The sequence below is a fragment of the Neovison vison genome, chromosome 14 (genome assembly GCF_020171115.1).
Source record: "Neovison vison isolate M4711 chromosome 14, ASM_NN_V1, whole genome shotgun sequence".
In the NCBI taxonomy this organism is placed as follows: domain Eukaryota; kingdom Metazoa; phylum Chordata; class Mammalia; order Carnivora; family Mustelidae; genus Neogale; species Neogale vison.
Window position 1 is genome coordinate 26797188 of NC_058104.1, and position 21214 is coordinate 26818401.

The window sequence follows — 21214 nt, forward strand, 5'->3', positions numbered from 1 at the left end:
TGTGTGACGACATGGGCATTTGGGACAGTGACGAACCTTGTTAGTCACAGAAGCCAAAGTCTGTGGTTCTGGGGACAGACAAACCTGGGGTGCAACCCCAGCCCTCCCACTTACTACCTGTGTATGCTTGGGGAATGTCACTCCCGTCTTGGCCCTTTGATTTCTTTCTCTGAAACAGGGACAGCCATACCTCCTGCATGGGGTTTTGGGGAGGACTTAGTGAGTGAATGAAGGGCCAGTACTGAGAGCAGTGCTTGGCACCTGGTAGCTGTCCATCCGATGTGATTTCCCCTTTCTTTCTCACTTCCTCCATCAGCTGGACTGTGTGATTTTGGTACATGGAGGGGACACGCGTAACCTCTGGTCTGCAGAGAATGGCCATGTTTCTGGAGGGAGTGGACAGCTTTGGAGAATGGGCAGGCCAATGTTTGCTGATGTTAACGTGACTGTCAGGTGGCCTGGGTAAGCCCATGCAGCCTTGATGCAAGAGGAAGGGGTAGCTAGAACCTCCCAGGCTCTTGATTTCACAGCAGCTTGCTGGCCCCGATGAACCAGCTCATGCTCTCTCATGTGACTTAGGTGCCAGGCAGTACTGGGCTCTGGACTCAGGCTTAGGTTCATATCCTGTCTGACTATGGGAGCTCAGGCCAGGTTCTCCATCCCCCCAGTGTCCGTTGTCCTATGAAGAATATATCCTATGAAGAATTAACTTGGAAGAATATTGGTAGCAACCTTGAAATGCCCTCCATGGTTGCTAGCCCCTTTGCTTTAGAAATAATTATATAGGGACGCTTGGGTGGCTCAGTTGGTTAAGCGCCCAACTCTTGATTTCAGCTCAGGTCGTGATCTCGGGGTCCTGGATTGAGCCCCAGGTAGAGCTCTGTGCTCTGTGGGGAGCCTCCTTGAGGATTCTCTCCCTCTCCCTCTGCCCCTCCTCCTACTTTGTTTGTCTGTCTATAAAATAAATAAATAAATATAAAAGAAACAAACCAACCAAACAATAATATAATGTGAAGAGTTCACCCCCGGGAAGAAGGCACACCTTTCTCTGCATCCCCTAACATGTGTATTCTAGCTCTTTGTCCTGCGTCCCATTCTGCTGTGCTCTCTACAATCAAAAGGTCACCAGTCTAAAGAGAAGACAATTAAATATAAGAATATAAATAGTCACATAGTTTTCAGGGCCCTACACTGAGTCTGGCACAGGAAGGCCTTAGGGAGCTCATGTCCTGCAGGAGAAGCATCTTCTGGACAGCAGCTCCATCAAACCATAGAGGTGAGAGCTGCTGGCCTCCTAAGGAGCGCCCGCCTCCTCTCACCTTGGTGAACCTTGGGAGGGAAGTAGAGATGGGCTGATGAGACTCAGCGTCCTCAGCCAAAGAAGGGCCAAGGCCAGGGCCTGGCGTTGTCATGGAGGCCAAAAAAATGGGGCTTTGGCGTGGGCGGCAGACAACCCCAGACGCCAGTTCCTAGCAGTGTGACCTGGGGCTATTTACTTAATCGAGCCAAGCCTCCGTTTTCTCCTCGCTGGAGTGGGGAAGATGGTAGTACCCACTTCGCGGGGCTGTTGTGAGGGGAGCTGCAACAGTACTCTGCGCCCAGTAAGCACTCCCAGACCTGCTGCTAGTATTACTGCTGTCAGTGCGGTCCGAGCCTCTGCAAAGGCTGGCAGGTCCGGGGCCGCGGGCAGGCGCATGCGCACCCGGCCGGCCAGGTGAGGGGAGTCGGGAGTCGCGCACCTGGCTTTTAACCCTTCGTGGTCACGGACGTGGGCGGAATGGCTGCAGGAGCCCGGACGCCGGGTCGCGAGCACCGCTTGGCCTGACCCCGCGGCGGGGCGCGGCTGCTGGGGAACGGGCCGTGCCGGCTCCAGGCTGGGGTCCGCGCTTGCGGCACTGCGCCCGGGGGAGGGCGGGGAGCGCCGACGGGAGCGAAGTCTCGCGAGATCGCGCGCGGCGGCGGCGGCAGCAGCGGCGGCGGCGGCGGCGGCCGGGGAGGTGAGCTGCGGGCGGCGGTGGCGGCCGTTGGGGGCTGAGGAGGGGGTGAGGGCGGCGGAGTCGCAGGGCCGGGCGGGGGAGCGGGCCCGGCGAGCGGCCAGCGTCCTGGGGCGCCGGCCCCGGTGTGCCCGGCGGCCGCAGCGGAGCCGCCCGCCCTGTCCGCGCTGTCCCGGGACCCGCGCGGGCGAGGCGGGGCGGGGCGGCCGGGCCGGGGCCGCGGGGCCGGCCGGGCCGGTCCGGTCCCCTTCGCGGCCGGGCCCCGCGCTCGGGTGCGACCCCGGGGGCCCGCCTCGGTTCCCGGGGGCGGCGGGGTTGACTCCAGGACGTGGTGCCGCTGGTCGCGGCAACACGGTTTACCGAGTCTTTGCAGTCTGCCGGGCACTTCACTTGCGCGGCTCCTGGGCTGCACGAGAGGTGAAGCGCCCAGCCCAGAGTCACCCTGCGGGGAAGCGGTGGGGTGGGGGGTTCAAACCCAGGCGCCCACGCCCGGTCCTTGCCTCGCATCCTTCTCCCCACCCCCACCCGCAGGGTTTTCGGGCTCAAATTCCAGTCCTAGGGTCCCAGTTGGGCTGCAGAAGCTGTGTGGGAGCCCCCCTGGGATTGGGTGCAGCATGCTGTGTGAGTTTCTTAGGGGAGGGTCTTCGACTTTTGTCTTATTCCCAGAAGGGTTCCTGACCCCCCAAATGGACAGGAACTCTCGTTGGGGCTCCGCTTAAGACCAGACATGGCCTTAGAGCTGCCGGTGTGCGCCAGGGATGGGTTGTCAGGCTGAATACAAGTGAGATATTGGAGCCCAGGGCTTGCCTTAAGCAGAGGAAACTTTGAAGTTTGATTTTGGTTAAGCACGTGATTCCACTCTTTGGAAGCGGTGGTGCTCAACCTTGTCAAAACCAAGGCCCCTCCCCCTTGGCAGCAAACTTTTGTAAAGCCCACCTTACTGAAATTCATCAACAACGTAACCCATGTACACACGTAATTGAAAATCAGTACGATGCTCCAGTTTACACGTAAGGGAGGAATACAGGAAAAATGTATGACAGAAATTGCCCCATCATTTACATCTAGCGCCGTACTGGGTGCTTCCACCTGTTTCTAATGAAAGATGTTTAGACTGATGAGCAGTAAAACTATCAGCATTTTCAAACAAGAAAAGTAAAGAGCAAAGATAGAGGTGGACCCTGGCATGGAGGGGTAGGGGAGCAGAGGGGGAACCTAATTGTTGGGATAACTTATTTATGATAATAGAGGAACAGCTTAGATGGAAGTAAGGATGGCATGCCAAGGTAAATTACAGAGTCAGTCAACACCTAAATAATAATAGTATATTATGGAGGCCTCTATGGAGGGGATTTTCCGTATTTTCCGTCTACATTGTATGGCACCTTTGTGTCACAAACTTGGAGGTGCTGCTCCCTTGAGCCACAATACTGGATTCCTATCAGTTATCACTGATAACGAATAAAAGATGAAAATTTTTGGATTCAGGGTCAATGTCTCATTAGTTCAGATATGCTCAGTATTAACGACGTTGAGTTAACAGTGTGTGAAGTGAGGAAAGAGCCACTAGTTTCAGACATACGGTATCTCAACTTGTCTCACTTTAGCTGCCTTCTCCTAAATTACTGGGGTTCCCCCATAATTGCTTATAAAAACTCAGTGTTATGTTCTAAAGTGATGCCAGTTCATGATGATTAATCTGGCTAGACTCTTTAAAGATTCTCAGAACCAGCATGGATTTTCATTATGTGGGTCTGTTCCATGCATTGTGTGAAATCCAGCATCTTGGTCTCCAAACACTAAATGACAGTCTTGTCCCCCAGTTACTTTTACATCTAAGCATCTCTCTTAGAGGACAGTACCAGGCCCCCAAGATTTACTCTAAACAGCAATCCACTCTCTACCCCAGTATCAGGAAAGGGGGCAGAATCTAACTGACAAACAATTTTTGTTGGAAAAAAATTTCCCCCTATTCTTTCTGAGGTAACTGGCATGCCAGAAAGGTAGGCTCTTGGTTCATGACAGTCTCATTGATTATTCTAGAATCTCAGATGGGAGATAAAGTTAGTACCTATGTCCCTCTGAAAAATTTTCTTCATTGAGATTCTTGTTAGAAATATTGACAGCTCGGGCGCCTGGGTGGCTCAGTTTGCTGAGTGACTGCCTTCGGCTCAGGTCATGATCCTGGAGTCCCGGGATCTGGTCCCGCGTTGGGCTCCCGACTCTGCAGGGAGTCTGCTTCGCTCTCTGACCTTCTCCTCCCTCATACTCACTGTCTCTCTCACTCAAATAAATAAATAAAATATTAAAAAAAAAAAAAAGAAATGCTGACAGCTCAACACCTGAGTGAATGAGGAATAGAAGGTTGGAATAGACTTGGGATGGGACAGTGATAATGTATAGAATAAAAAGGTCTGAATTAAAGTAAGATATAAATTAGTGTAACTATTTATTAAATAGCCTTTTTTTCTTGCTAGTATCCATATTAGAGAATTTAGAAAATGTAGATGTGTACGAAGGTGAAAAAATGTCCTATAATCTCATAGGTCCTCAGTCCTCCTAGTGTGGCATATTAGAAATTGTCTTTTCCTTTGAAACTGTTTATCTTGCCACCAGGAGGAAAATGCTGAGTCAAAAAGTTATACTCAGACTAATATATGGCTGTAGTGTAACATTGTATATTCCTCAACTCTTGTTAAATCTGCAAAGCAAATTTATTTTTTTGTTGAATGGTTACAACGCTATGAAGTGTTTATTGTTCATTGCTTGTTACTTTTGAAAGGTGCTGTGGAAACAAACAAGTAAAGACTCTTGTCAAAATAGAATTGTAAGGAATATAAAATTGACTAGAGTTAGATACATTAAATACTTTCGGATTGGAAAATTATCCAGACTGCGAGTAATTAACTTTTATTACTTTGAACAAGTAGTATCATGTTGCAGGGTAAAAAGAGGTCACTCCTCTTTTTTTCTTCACTACTTTTTAAAAAAATCACTACTTGAAAAATATATATAATTTGTACCAAAGCAAAACAAATAATATGAATTGCAGAGATACTGACACTTCCAGTTGCCAGGTATGGGGATACATTGTTAAATGGGCCCAAATCCATTCCTTTTTAGATGAAAAGGAGTAACTTATTGTGTACATATCTTTGAGCTTTATAATTAAGCTATTTCATTATTTTAAAGATGCATCTCTAAAATGGAATGCTATCTTAAAATTGGCATGTCATGTGATAATTGGCAACTTTTCTTAACAGTACATGAAATAATTGTGTGTCCAAGAATTGACGGTGTGTTACATTCAGTGAAATTGGGGATATGTAGGAATTTCCGCACACTGATTAATGTTTAACACGAAAAAATTTATCCAAAGTGTGACCTGCGAAATAAAGGTACACGACATTTCTAGGTATTTCCACCTAGGCTAGAATTCTTGACTTGAAAGATTCCTATAAGAAAACGTAGCCCCGCCACCCCCTCCACCAACATGTAAAGCCAATGAAACATCAGTGTTTGTATATAAGAACAGGTTTTTAGAAAGAAACTGGTGTTTTTTCATGGAGGGCAGGTGGTATGGCTAATGGATAGGAGGTAAAGTTCATCAGACAGTATAACCCAACAGATATAAGAATATGGGTTTTTTTTGGGGGGGTGGGAGTTGTATTTTTTTTTCATTCAAAATGTTCATAAGTCCACTCATAATTGAAAGTTTTCTCATATGGGACATCCTTAAATTGAACTTCAACAATTTGTAGCTGTTTCTGTTGTCTTAATAAGAAATATTTTTGAGGCCTCCTGCCTGGCTCAGTCCATAGAATGTGTGACTCTTGACCTTGGGGTCATGAGTTTGAGCCCCACATTGAGTGTAGAGATTAGTTAAAATCTTTAAAAAATACACACACACACACTCAAAATATATTTACTACATGTTCAGTACAGCCTTTTTTGTTGTTGTTCTTTAAGATTTATTTGAGAGAGGGGAGCGCATGCACGATGCGGGGGAGGGGCCGAGGAAGAGGGAGAGAGAGAATCTCAAGCTGACCCCATGCCAAAAGGGAAACCAGCAGGGGTTTGATCGCCGCACTCTGAGATCTTGACCAAAGCCGAAATCCGGAGTCGGAGCCTTCGATGACTGAGCCACCCAGTGCCCCCAAGTACAGCTTTCATTTTGGAGGTTAAGTGGTATCTCTTAGCCAGAAAACCTGTGCAAGGACTTTTTCCATCTGATATTGAGGGCACTTTCTGCAGGAAAGTCAGCCAGGTGAAGACGATTTGCATACCTTCTCCTGCCAGGTGGACTTCAGCTTTTCTTCTCCAAGTGTGGCTCCCCCAGCCAGGGCTACATCCGCAGCCTCCTGAGGGTTGTTTGAAATGCAGACTCCGGGGCCCAGCCCAGACCCACTGAACTAGGATCTTCATTCTCCCAGAGCCCTGTTGCAGGTGACGCGCAGGAACGTATGGGAAGCCCTGGACTGGTTCAGTTGCTCTCAGATTTGAGTGTGCATTGCAGGGATTGCTCCCTCCGTTTATCTCCAGAGTTTCTGGTCCAGTAAGTCTGGGCTGGGGCCTGAGAATTTGCGTTTTCACCAGGTTCTCAGGTGATGCTGCTGCTGCTGGCCTAGGGGCCCCTTCCTGTTCTCTCTCGTAATTCCTCACCCCTTTAAATAACTCTTTTTATAGATTATTATGGTCATAGGCTTAAGAGTGGTTGAAGAAAAAGATTCCATAGTCTTTTATCATGTTGAGTGATGGCCCCGCTACAGGCTCAACCGTGAGTCTGCTTCCTGATTCTTTCTGTCCCTCCCCGCTGCTCACATATGTGTGCGCTCTCTCTCAAATAAATAAATAAATCTGTAAAAAAATAAACTGCTTGTCAATATCTAATTTCAGAGAAAATTCTCTTTTAATGCTCGTTGGATTTTGACTCTGGCTTACGACTAGTTCTCTTCTTTCTGTGAGTTACTTTCAACACTTTAAAGTTTTTTTTGTGTAGGTAAAATATTCATGTTCAAAAATTAAAACAGCTTATTTTGAAGAGTCTAATTTCCAACTTTGTTGTAGTCTAACCTGTCCCCTTTCCTCATAAATATCCTCTTTTATTTGTTTTTTTTTTTTTTAAGATTTTATTTATTTATTTGATAGAGACAGCACGAGAGGGAACACAAGCCCAGAGAGAGGGAAAGGGAGAAGCAGGCTGAGCAGGGAGCCCAGTACAGGGTCAGTCCCAGGACTCTGGGATCATGACCTGAGCCAAAGGCAGATGCTTGACCCACTGAGCTACCCAGGCACCCCTGTTTGTTTCCTTATAGATGTTCCTTTGTGTAGACACAAGCTGATACCTGTAGAGTATATATACTTCCTTCTTTGTATATAAAATATAGCACACGATGTAAATTATTCTGTCCCTTGCTTTTTGGTTAGTTAATATACCTTTGGGATCTTTCCATATTAGTGTATAGAAAACACTAGTTAACAGCTTCAGAATATTCCACCGTATGCCCATGCCCTGGTTTATTGAACTAACCCCCATTGATGCATGTTTGAATTTTTTCCAGTCTCTTAACAGTCACAGACAGTGTCCTGGTAGATACACCTGTACAGATCTCATTTCACAAATATGAGGTGTATCTGTGGGATATCTTTTCACAAGTGGGATCGCTGGGTCATTGAGCAATGCATTTATAATTTTGTTAAATTCTGCCCTTCTTTAGGGTTATGTCATTTTGAACTCCTGCAAGTAATGCATCAGGGTACCTGTTTCTCCATAACCTCTCCAACAGTGTTTTCTAGCCTTTAGATTTGTATTATTCTGATAGTGAAAAATGGTAACAGTGTAGTTTTAATATGCATTAGTTTGATATGAAGGAGGCTGAGCATCTTTTCATACGCTTATAGGTATTTCATGTTTCTATGAACTGTCTGTCCATACCCTTTGTAATTTTTCATTTGGATTGCATTTCTCTTATCAATTGCTAGGAATGTATAAATTGGAGCAATTAATCCTTTAGGATGTGAGTTACAATTTCCCTCAGTTTGTTATTTGTTTTTAAATTTACTTTCATGTATTTTGGTACAGAGAAGGCTTAAAAGATTTTTCTTTAGATTTTAGATAGTTAATTTATGTGTCTGGATTTTGAGTCACAGAAAGGCCTCCAAGAATTTGAAATTTGTTCAAGTTCTCCTTCAGTACTTTTGTGGTTTCATTTTTACACTTCAATCTTTGGTATATTTGGGAATTATTCTGGTGTTCAAGGATAGTATATAGATTGCACTTTTCTGTGTAGCTGTCAGTTATCGTTACCATTTGTTTCAGAATGCCTTGATGGTTTTCGGAACTTCCAGGTATATTGGGGCATATCTCTGGACTTCCTATTCTATTCCATTAGTCTTTCTAGTCGTACGCCAGTACGCGGTATTGGTTTTACAAAATACTTTACTTTCCCCTGCTGCCCTTCATTTTCCTGGCAACTTTTCCTTGTTTATTTTTCCATGTGAACTTATAATCATTTTGTCTAGTTCCAGAAAAGAGACACTTAAAAAATTGAGATCATGTTAAAATTATAAACTAATTTTACAGATCATTGGTGTCTTTTTGATACTTTCCTATCCAAGAACATTGTGTATTTTTTCATTGGTTTGATTCTACTCTTGAGTCCTTTTGGAACATTTCAAAGTTTGTCTTACATAGGTTTTGCCAATTTTTTGTTAAATTTTTTGTACATAGTTTATCTTTTTTGTTGCTTTTGTGAGGTCTTCTCTTTGTCGTCCCTAAGTGGTTTTGATTGTGTGCATGAAGGCTGTTTTTCTGGGTAAGCACAGAAATTGACAGACCCTGAAGTTATAAGTAGTTTTCAACCGACTTTAAATTCTGCCAAGTCCCTTATGCATTTTTGCCTAAGAGAAAGAAAGCTTTGGGAGTCAGACCTGCAGTTTAAATCTGTGTCTGTGTTTATTAGCTCTGTGGTCTTCAGAGATCCTGTTTGACTTCTCTGAGCCTCATTTCTTTCCCCTGTGAAAGGAACAGTTCTGTCCATATCAGAACGTTGGAGAAATTAAAGAAGAACATGTGAAACTCATCCCTTAGTGTTACTTCTGCCACCAGCACCCATGCATGTCGAGGCTCCTGGGCTTTTTTTTTTTCTTTTTCTACTCTTCCCCCCCCATCACCTTTGAAAGAGGAAAGAAGAAACCATGAAGAAAACAGTAAGGTATTAGATTGATAAAAGTAAGCTGGGATTCCATTTGAGCAAGGTAATCAGTGTGCTTGAGATCAGGGAGCAGAGTCGGGGGGCATTTGAGGCCCCTCCTGCTTCCTGGGCTAGCTACTCATTGCTCAGTCAGATGCACCCTGACCACAAGGCTGCTTAGCATTCCCTTAAAGCCCTGTGTTTCCTGTAATGCCGTGCCTTCCACCCAGAATGTTCTGTTGCCTCATTCCACAGGTTCGGATGCGTGCTGCCCCGCACCATGGAGGAGCAGTATCTTTCTCCTTGTGCAGCTTGAGTGCCCTGTAGCATGGGTCTTGATAGACTGGAAACTGAGGAGAGAAACCGTATCTGTCCGCCCATCAGAAATGCCCGGGAGGGGAGCCTGGGTGGCTCAGTTAGGCATCTGCCTTCGGCTCAGGTCTTGATCTCAGGGTCCTTCCCCTCATTGGGCTTCTTGCTCAGTGGGGACCCTGCTTCTCCCTCTCCCTCTGCTGCGCCCCTGCTTGTGCTCTCTCACTCACTCTCTCCTTCTCAAATAAATAAATAAAATCTTTTTTAAAAAGTGCCCAGCAAAAGACCTGGCAAAAGATAGCTACTCGGGTATTTGTTAAATAAGTGAACGAATAATTGACTTTGATCTTTAGCCATATATTATATATCTGGGTAACTCTTATCCAGTCTACTATAAACCCCTAGAGGACAAGGATTATGTCATTTATCAGTAATAACAATAATAACAATGATGGTGGTGGTGAGAGGCAAATAGACTTCTTAACATAAAAGCATATATTAATAAGAATAAAAACTAACATTCATTTTTGTTGAATGGGGCACCTACAGGTTCTTGAACAATTTAGGAAAAGTTATTTGATTACACTTGCAACTTCCCCGTTTCCTTCCCAGCCATCCCTTTTTAGTAGCTTCTGTTTTGTTCTTTCCAATTTATCTTGAACTTCACGCTCTCCAGGAGGCTATCTCTGACCATCCCCGCCAGGCATATAGTAGGTATTCAGTAAAAAGTAATTATTATTTTTCCCCCCTCAGGTTCACAGTAAAGGTGCTAAGAAAGAGAATGTAAGACAGGAAGATAATTAAATATTTTTACTGAGGTAAGTTATTTATTTATTTATTTATTTATTTGAGAACCCTCTCCCGAACTTTCACTGCTGTGAAAATTCTTCTCCACAACCTGCCTTCTTAAGATGTAAGAGGAGATTGTTCTAGGAGTATATTAAGTTCATGGAACCTGGGGTTCTTAAGGTGGATGCCAGGAACATGGGTTTTTTTGAACAAGGTTATTTGGCTTTACTTTTTTGAATCTAATCTTTAAATTCCCATGACTTCATTGTCTTAAAGTTTGGTATTGAGAAGGGGATCCCAGCAGGTGGAAAGCCATGAGCTTCTTGGTGGTTATATATACTTACAACATTTGGTGAAAATGTTGTTTTTAAAAACAGGGAACTGAAAGGATTTGAAGGCCTTTTTGGTGAGATGACACTTCTTTCCTTAAATGAGATACGTTGTATTTTCTTACTATAACAGAAAGATCTTGCATCAGTATAGAACAAGATGATGACACAAGTAAACACCTAACTCCTCTCACCCAGAAATGACTGCCATTTATATTTTGGTGAACATACTTTGAGAAATTTATCTGTGGATATAGAAGTATTCATATACAAATCATTAAATAGTTAGTTTACACTACATATGGTAGTCTTTTAATGCAACAGTGTATTTCGTATATCTCTACATGTGCATTGTAAAAGGACTGTGTAACTACATATGATGATTTTAACTGACTCTTGTATATTTATTTCATGGTTTGGAGGCACCATGGTTTATTTAATCATTCCTTTGATGACCATGTAGATGGTTTCTAGTGGATAATGGCGTGTTGATTAAACCTAGACTCACACCATTGTATACTTGTTCATTTATTTTCCTAGAAGTATGACTGCAGAGTCAAAGATGATGTACATTTTAAATGTGGATACATATGTTTAAATTGCACTCTGTAAAGACTACCAGTTTCTCACCACCACCTCCCCCAAAGCTGATGAGAGTCCTGTGTTCCATACCCCTGCCCCATGAAGTTTTGTTAATCTTTAATCTTTGCCCATCCAATAGGAGAAAAAAAATGGTATCTTTGAGATAACAAGGCTTTTTGACTGAAATAAGCCTTTTATGTTTTCAAAGACCCCTTTCATTTGGTATTCTTACTTACATGAAGAATTTTCTGATGGAGAACATAACGTGTGATTCTCATGTGTAAGTGAGACACTCTCTTGGACTTTAATATGATGAAAATGTTGAAATATGTTGAGTCCTTTGTTTTTAGTTCTGTTGCCCAGATTACCTCATTATAAATACTTTTAAATTATTGGCAACGAACTAATTGTTTTGGATACCAAAGGTTTTCCTCTGTGGGGAGCAGTACTCTTGTTTTTTATTCGTTTATGGTAGAGCTTGAAGATGCTTTAAAAAATTAACTTGTTAACATCTTTCGAGCATGGATCCCAACTGCCAAATAGCATAGAGAATGGGATTCACAAATTTGGATGACAGTGAAATACTTTTTTTTTTCTTTTAAGATTTTATTTATTTATTTGACAGACAGAGATCACAAGTAGGCAGAGAGGCAGTCAGAGAGAGAGAGGAGGATGCAGGCTTCTCGCTGAGCAAAGAGCCTGATGCGGGGCTCGATCCCAGGACCCTGGGATCAGGACCTGAGCCGAAGGCAGAGGCTTTAACCCACTGAGCCGCCCAGGCGCCCCGACAGTAAAATTCTTACTGAATTTGTCAGTTACGTGAATATGTATTTATTTATTTTATTATTTTTTTTTTAAAGATTTTATTTATTAATTTATTTATTTATTAATTTATTAATTAAGTAGACAGAGAGGCAGGCAGAGAGAGAGAGAGGGAAGCAGGCTCCCTGCCGAGCAGAGAGCCCGATGCGGGACTCGATCCCAGGACCCTGAGATCATGACCTGAGCCGAAGGCAGCGGCTTAACCCACTGAGCCACCCAGGCGCCCCACGTGAATATGTATTTAAATGTAAACCTGTGATTACTGATGTTGAGTACCATCTGTCCCCAGAGTGTTCTACCAGTTTCTGATATGAATGTGGACTCTAATTTTATGTTTGTTTTAGATTTTATTTCAATCAAATCAGAGTTACTTAAGGTCTCCCACGAAACAGACACCAACTGTGTCATTGTCCTGGTGTTTGTTCTTTGACTCAATAAAAAGTCAACTAAAATTTAGCATTTTATCCTATGTATAAAATGCATCTTCTTAGAATACAGAGTGTGTTTCGTGTGGGTGCTTTTCTTTTCATTTCAAGTTAACATTAACAATGTGTTGAGGGTGGGACCAAGTACACTTTATCGATCCGTCCAGCAACTAGCGTCACACCTGGCATGTACATGGCAGACTTTCAAGTTGTTTTGGAAGGAATTAGTGATTGGTATATATTGGTATTGCTAAGTTAGAACTAAGAGGTAAGTGAGACGTGCCTTAAATTTTAATTAAGAAATTTAATTTGTTAGAGAAGAAAACTAGTATCCATGACTCTTAAATGCACCTAAATCTAGACATACATAATTGGAGTGACACTTGCTACGGTAATATTTTATTTGGATTATTGATTTAGACTATATCTCACTTATTTTCAGAATCGCATGTACTACAGTGATTTAAATCTGCTTTGTTTTTTATTGTTGCTATTAAGGGCAAAGTAAGTTTCTCAGTAAGATACTACATCTTAATTTAGGAGTCCTAGGATATTTGGTATTAGAGACCTGGGACTATTTTTCAGTTCTGTTATTTGAAGACAAGAATAAAGTACATACCCCAAATTTTAAATTATAATGGAATGAAATTGAGTTATATTTTAATTGTGTGGTTCAGCATTTATTAAAAATAGAAGTAGAGAAATAGATTGCCAGCCTTTGAGAAGAATGTATAAATCTTTGTCCAGTATTCTGCCTTTTAAGCTTTTCTGACTCCTAAACCAGTTTTTCACAGCCAAAATAAACAGCGCATGGAACAAGCGCTTAATAGATTTAAGCAATGTTGTAGGCTTTTGTTTCATACGTTTCGTTTCCACTGGAATATGGGATTCTAAAGAATGCATGAGCAAGTTTTAATTAGTATTTTAGCAGCCGTTATTTGCATAAAAATTTTTAAAAATTGATTAAATAATCCCCTAGCAATTTTCATTTGTACTTTAATTTCCATAGCAACGCCTTACTAAATAAATAGTCCAAAGTTAAAGCTAGGCAGACCTAAAAGGAAATTATTGAGTCTTCATTAGTGGGCTCTAAATTAATGAGATTCCTGGACTTTTCCCTTGGATATTCTGTGGTTAATGGTATAACCTTGTATTTGTTTTCTAGAATAACCAAAGTTCTGGGTTCTTGAAACACTTTTCTGTGGTAATATAGGAATTTGCTTATATGGTAGCTTTCATTTCACTGATGAGTTAATTTCTTTAATCGCATGCTTTGAAACCCTAATTCTAAAAATACTCTTGAAAAGTAAGGAATTACTAGTAGTAGTTAAACCAAAGTCTTAATTAAAATTAAGACTTTATCCTTTATTTCTCCTCTTAACTGCAGCATTTGTAAAAATTGTTGTAAGAATTGTTATTTAAACAGATTTTAAGACATTCTTATGTATGGGTTGGATTTTGTGCATTTGTAATGATTTCTTCCTATTTTAGGCATAAAGCTTAAAGTTTAGACTGGCAGTATAAGTGGTTATTTGATTGGGAAGTTGGAAAGAGGAGAAGCTCTGTCTTCATATCCAGAATTTGTGGTGGTAGAATATGCAGATGAAATGGTTTCATGATCGGGGTGAGAGTATGGAACTGCAAGGGGAATGGAAAGACATTTTTAAGTGCGTGTGGATAGCCGAGATGCCCAGGAAGCACCCCAGGCTGACTTCTGCAGTGTGCATACCTGAGTTGGTCTCTCACAAAGGCATTATTATTACCTCTGTGAGGTGAAGAGGGGTGGAGAGCAGTAGCCTTGGGGCTCAAGTTCCAAAGTGAGCATAGGGCTTAGAGAAACTCCCTAGGGAAACCTCCAGTCTCTGCTGCATCTTCCTAGAGAAATTTCCTTGCTTGCTGACCCTGGAAGCTTTGCCTCATGGTGGGTGTGATAGAAATTTGACTGGAGCTGGGCAGAGGGAGTCTAACTGTTGTCTGTTACTGCAGTGTCCAGATGCCCTCTTTTTTTTTTTTTTTTTTTTAAGATTTTATTTATTTATTTGACAGACGGAGATCACAAGCAGGCAGAGAGGCAGGCAGAGAGAGAGGAGGAAGCAGGCTCCCCGCTGAGCAGAGAGCCCGATGCGGGGCTCGATCCCAGGACCCTGAGATCATGACCTGAGTCGAAGGCAGTGGTTTAACCCACTGAGCCACCCAGGCGCCCCCAGATGCCCTCTTTAAATAGACTTCCAACATGGGAGTATGGCTAATCACATCATACAGTGTGATGATAAATATGGGGGTTCCATGCAACCTTGGCCTTCGTGCCCGTTTGGTTTGTTCAGAGAGGAGACCCAGGTCATGGTGAGGGTTGTGTTTGTGTATGTTAAACCTAGTGAGTTTTGTTTTAAATAGATTTCAGTCTATTCTAATGTGACAAAGTTTTTCAGTATGAATGTTCTAGCAGCCGTCACTCAAACATTAATTGCTGTCAGTGGGAAAGGATATCCTCCTACATCTTTTCTGGAGTGCTTGAAACCATCCCACTTCCTTTTTCTTTTACCTTAAGAACTGATTACTGACACTTGGGAATTATAATCAGATTGCATCAATCTTTACAGAAAGGTTACCAATTACTGCACTGAAAAATAGGCATTTCTCTCTGATAGTAAGTGTTTCTCTTGGTGTGTCTCAGTTCAGTACTTTTAAATACCTTTTAGGTGAATGAATGCTTTGTGTCATGCCCTGATTTAATACATTTAAAACAGACTTTATTGATGGCTCTCTTACTTTCAGTTCTATGGGAGGAGGTAATTTATTTAATATGAAATCTTCATAGGACCTTTTGGTTGTTTAGATGTCCTCGGAGTAGAAAAAGGAGGGCTGATGTCAATTACTTACACTCTGGTATCAGCTCTAAAATGGGCATTTGTTGTGCAGAGTTGAGAGCGGTGGCGATTTGCATCTTGAGCAGTTGGCATTCCCTCATTTTATCCTTATAACACTCGGAGGATAGACGTAATCACCCAGTTTTAGAGCATCATAAAATGCCTTAGGAAAGTTGTCCTTGGGCACTCAGCTAGTGTGTTAAGAACCAAACCTAAGTGGCGCCTGGGTGGCTCAGTGGGTTAAAGCCTCTGCCTTCGGCTCGGGTCATGGTCCCAGGGTCCTGGGATCGAGCCCCACATTGGGTTCTCTGCTCCGCGGGGAGCCTACTTCCTCCTCTCTGTCTGCCTGCTTCTCTGCCTACTTGTGATCTCTGTCAAATAAATAAATAGAATCTTTAGGAAAAAAAAAAAGGAACCAAACCTAAGCAAGGACTCGAATTCCTATCTGGCTCCAAAGTCTGTACTCTCTTCTTACGAACACCAACAGAGAAGGGGGTCTCGGAGTTTGTCGCATGTTTCATCATTGTAGACACTTAAATGTCCCACAGAGCGCAGTCCAAGCCACTTGATGACTACCGTCAGCGTCCTTCTCACCACCCTCTTATTTCTAATGTTCTTCAGCATCCACTGATGAAGTGAGAAGCCTGCCCGGGTGTCTGGCTCGTGGTGTTCAATACAACATAGGCTTGTTTAATTTAGCAGTGCTCGGAGATGAAAGGTTCATGATGGCCAAGTACAAACAGACCTTCTGTGGGATGTTAATTTTGTTACAGGAGGGAATGCTTGTTTTTCATTTTTTCATGAGTTAAAAAGGACTTTGACTTGTTTAAATCTGTGTAATCAAAGGGAAGCCAGCAGTGCTGCTAAACACTTTTTTTTTTTTTTTTTTTTTGGGTTCAGTCGTTGGTTAATTCCATTTCATACCTGCCAGCGAATTGCAAATCGTGTGTTCTTTTGTTCTTTGCTCTTTTTCCTTTGGATTGGATTTTATGGTTAGTCGCTGTGGGGATTTAGTGGTAGGAAAATAAATCATATCCTCCTCTGAACAGATTGTGTGTCTTTTACAACAGGTTATCCTGCAGCAGGCAGAGCAATTCGGTAAGGCCCCTGCATAGAGGTGTCGCTGTAGGAATTTGTGCCCCCCCCTTTTTTAAAATAATAGCTCTACTGAGATATAATTCATGTACTGTAAATTTCAGCTCATATGTGTAAAGTGCACAGTTTTATGGACTCTAGTATCTTCAGAGCTGTGCACCAAACCTCCCTACCTAATTCCAGAACGCTCTGATCCCCGCAGAAAGAATGCCCATCCCCATTAGCAGTCTCTCTTCATTCTTCTCTCCCTCCAGCCCCTGGCAACCACTAAGCTGCTTTCTGTGTCTGTGAATTTGCTTGGTTGGGATATGCCACATGAATGGAGTCCTACAGCATGTGGCCTTCCGTGTCTGGCTTCTTCCACTTTGCATGTTTTTGAGGCTCATCTGTGCTCTAGCATGCCTCAGAATTTCATTCCTTTCTGTGGCTAGGTAATATTCTAGTGGCTGCATTTGCCGTATTTTGTAAATTCATCCGTTGATGGACATTTGGGTGTTTTCCATGTTTTGGCTGTTGTGAATAAATCCGCTGTGACCATCCAGGTACAGGTTTTGGGGCAGACTTGTCTTGGATGCAGACCTAGGGGTAGAGTTGCTGGGTCTTATGGTAACTCTGTGTTTAGCTTTTTTCCAAAGTGGCTGTCCCATTTTATGTTCTCATCAGCAATATTGAAGGATTCCAGTTTCTTCCCACTCTGCCCAGTGCTTGCTGTTTTCTGTTGTTGTGGTGGTTGTTTTCATAGTAGCCATCCCAGTGAGTGTGAAGTGGTATTTTCCTGTGGTTCTGACTTGCGTTGCCCTAATGACTCATGATGCTGAACATCTTTTCATGTGCTTGTTGGCCATTTGTGTATCTTTTTTGAGAAAAATACCTATTCAAATTCTTTTTCCATTTGAAAAATTAGATTGTCTTTTACATATTCTGGATACACACATCACATACCCATATCCTTATTAAAATACAAATGGTCCAGTTTTCCTCCCATCTTGTAGGTCGTCTTTTCACTTTCTTGTTGTTCTTTGAGGCCAAAGATTTTAAATTTTGATTAAATCCAGTTTATTTTTCTTCTGTTGCTTGTGTGGTCTTCTCTCTGAAGTTTTTTTTATTAAATTAAAAAATCATAACTTATTTCTAGGCATCTCCCATGTAAGAAATTGGTGCAAAATGGTCAGCTGGTTAACTATGCAGTGGGTTAGAGGCATTAAACATCTTTTGTGTTTTCAGGTATTTTCATTAATTCAGCATGAAGAAGAAGTTTCTTAGCCTAAGACACAAATCACCCCCCACCCCGCTTTTAATTAGAAAGTTGTCTTTCAGCATTCTGCCTAGCTCAGAATGCATACATCATTCTTTGAATGTTTATAAGTGTCTCACATGCGCTGAGCACTTCACGGGACCCAGGGAGCCAGAGGGAGTGGAACGGGACTCGGTCTGCAAGGCACAAGGGCACAGGTGTTACGTGAGGAGTGTCCACAGGGGACAGCGGAGACACGTGGAAAGGAGGAGGGAGGACTCCTCTCCATCTGGGTGACAGCACCTCTGGAGGAGGAGACATTGTGCTTTGTCCGCAGAGACCATTAGGTGATCAGGAATTCTCTCTTCCGGCTCCTTGCTGCTGTATATGTCGTGTGCCCTACCGGGTGTAGTCTAGCAGTCACAGTTAGGATTATTTGTAGCATGAAGTACAGATGGAGATAGGATCGCTTGATGCCGAGAAGTGAGCCTAAACAGAACCACGTGTCTTGAATTTCTTCAGGTTTCCAAGGCTTTCAGAAAGGAAAGTATCCTCCTTACTAATTAGTTCAGCGTGATGGATGTGTGTGTGTGTGTATGTGTCGTTGTCTGTCTGTCTGAGCTGGAACCCATGTAACTCCATGTGATCAGGACATAAAATATGGGGCAGGGAGGAGCAGTTGCTTGGCTGGAGACTCTATAATCTCTGTAAGAGTGATTATAGAGAGTTGGGTGTATCCTGTTGAGGAATTTAGATTTTGTCCATATCGAGGAGAGCCACTGAATCGTCTGGCATGGGGAGGGTGGTATGGTCACTCTGGAGACTGTATTGGGGGTGCTGGAGGCACGGGACAGGATGGGGACTGAAGACCCATTACACTTTTCAGTGCATCCAGGTGGGAGTTGACGAAGACCTGAATGAGAGCATTTGGAGCAGAATTTGGGTAAGTCATGGGCTGGAAAGGTTTAGGTGCTGTTAGGAATCCTGGCTACACGTAACAGAAACCCTGCTGAAACATTAAGTCACAAGGGGGATTAAGTGGGAGGTTCCTGGAGAAGGTCCAAAAGGAATGAAACGCTGCAGAAACCAGGAAAAACCCAGGGGCCTGAAGGGAGAGGCACTCATTAAAGCACAGACTCTTGATCCTATGTCTGCTGCCTCCAATTTCTCCACAGGACAGGGTCTATCTTCATACTCTTCAACCAAGGAAGAAAGACTTTCTCCTCTAGCTTTAGTTTTCAAAAATCCTAGGGGCTCTCTTGGTCTTGAGTTTTATGTCTTTATTGGAAAGGGTCTCTGTTGGAATTTTCTACCACCACCACTTTGGCAGTTTTCCAGAAGTCGGGAAGGGTCATTCTGGGTAGATCCAACCATGCCCATCTACTCTGGGAATATAGGCAGGACGCAGAGATTGAGGAGATCTGAGGAGGAAGGGAAGGTCAGGAATGCCTCCCAAGTTTGTGGCTTTGGTAACCTGTGATGGCAACTTTTCCGTCCAAGAATAAGGGCTCAGAGGGCAAGCAGACCAGAGAGCAGTGAGTAAACTGAGTTCATTTTTCGACTAGCTTAGACTGGCACATAGGGCTTATCACAATTTGTGTGTTATGTATTTTTATGATTATTTCATTGGTTTGGCTTTCTTCACCATTAGAAGCCCCGGAAGATAGGACTGTCTTCTTTGCTGTGAATCTCCAGAGCCTCCCATAATGTACTTGGCATGTAGTAGGTATTGAGTAAATACCTACACAAATTATGAAATTCAGATGAACATGTCCAGCAGGCAGCTGGATGGACAGTTTGGGTCTCAGATGAGGACTGGAAATCGAGATTTGGGAGTATCAGTGTAGGGCTAGATGGTTGACAAGACTGGAGAGTTACCCTTATTGGCTAAGTATTTTTATGGAAGTTCAGATACTATATAGACCTATAATTTTCATGTCCCTGTGATAAAATTATGCTCTTTTCCCCTTTGCCCTGCTTGGTATTTAATGTCAGTGATTTCTGCTGATAATCCTACCAATGATTTTTTTAAAAAATTCTATGCCAGGTTAGAATTAGGGTTTGTGATAGATTGGGAAATAAAGGTGATAAAGACAGAGATTCTATTTCCTTTTAAGAGTAACTGACTCATAGGATGAAACCTTGGATAGGATTTCAGATCACTCCTGTGAACTCTCAGAAAAGATGTTTATAAAACACTTGGAACAATACAGATTGTACTAAGAAAATGTGCTTTGATCAACTCAGGAGATACAAAGCAGGGAGCTTAAGAACTCAAGTCCTATTTGTGAATGGAAAGGACTGGAAGTTCACCTTAAAAGTAAGAAGGCAGTTCACATCAAGACTTTAAATTTTACATTGTGGATAGCAGATGTTAACTTAGTTTCATCTTCTGTACAAAAAGAAAATGAATTGCAGATTTCAGGTCTTGGCCTCTTGAAATCGGACTCCCGATTCCTATCTCTTAATAACCATTGGAACACTAGTTTAAAAATGGAATTTGACTTTGGTTTTTTACCCTTTAATTTTGAGGTGAGTGTGCTTCCAGCTCCGTCTTCCTTCTATATTCAGGAAAACCACACCACTGGTAGTTTGAATATGCCATAATTTTTATTATTTAAATATTAGAAACACACAGTCCTGTTTATATAAAGTAGTAATACTGTATTCACAATGGGGAGATGGTTTGTTTCATTTTAAGGCGTAACTACAATTGCCTTACTTTTTAGGCTGAACACGCTCCTCTTAACCACTCTGCCATATATCAAGATACTATATTAGTGTTTCTATTGCCTAGATTCTTTTTTCCACTCTCACCCCCTATAGTAGAGATAGGAACATTTTTACTTCTTTAATTTTCCACCGAAGAACTTTCCCTAAATTTGCCTGACTACGAATGTAGGCCAATGTCTTCTAGCAAACTGTATTTGCTAGAGCATGTCTAAGAACCCAAATTGATTAGGTTATAACATCTCTGTTTTTAAAAATTACTGAAGTATATGTATCTTAAAAATACACCTCAGATACATTTCTTTTGATTTATAGATTGGCGCTTATTCTTTCAGATAGAGTTTCAACAAATACCTAAAATGCTAAGACTTTGTATATTCTGAATTTTACCGAATTTGCTCAAAGAGTGGAAAAGTATACATTTGGGATTTTAACGACAATGTGATCAGTATTAGGGGTTTGATTTCCTGCATAAGTTAAGTTATTAACTGCACTGAAAATTATTAAGTGCATGGAACAATCTCTGTCTTGAGAACCTAGGCCCTTGCCAGTTGTATCCCTTTTGAAATCAGTTTATGGGGCCGAAATAAAAGAATGTTGATTTCTGGAGGTACCCCTGTCAGCTCCCAGAAAAAACAGTTAAACTGCATGCGATACAGTATAGTGTATTCTATATTCTGAAATAATTTTATTCTTTAAGAGGTAGTTAGCCTCATTATTTACTAGTTAATTCTTCAGAGGTAGCATCATTCAAAATAGAAAAGTTCACAGCGTGGGGGTCCAGCAGGGAAGAGGCAGCTCTTACAGACAGTGGGAAACACGTGGTGCCAAAGGTAGAGGCC

General features: G+C 42.4%; 1 protein-coding gene across 4 annotated transcripts in view; it reads left to right on the top strand.

Annotated features, from left to right (window-relative positions):
- The first annotated feature begins 1978 nt into the window (after positions 1-1978).
- MRTFB (myocardin related transcription factor B) overlaps positions 1979-21214 on the top strand; it is a 184610-nt gene continuing 165374 nt past the window's right edge. For 3 of the 4 annotated variants that reach the window (XM_044233091.1, XM_044233089.1, XM_044233092.1), the window contains exon 1: positions 10253-10317. The gene's annotated coding sequence lies outside the window, so the exon portion shown is untranslated. Of the gene's footprint in view, positions 1998-10252; positions 10318-21214 lie in introns of those variants that run through there. The other variant, XM_044233088.1, reaches the window with a different exon arrangement.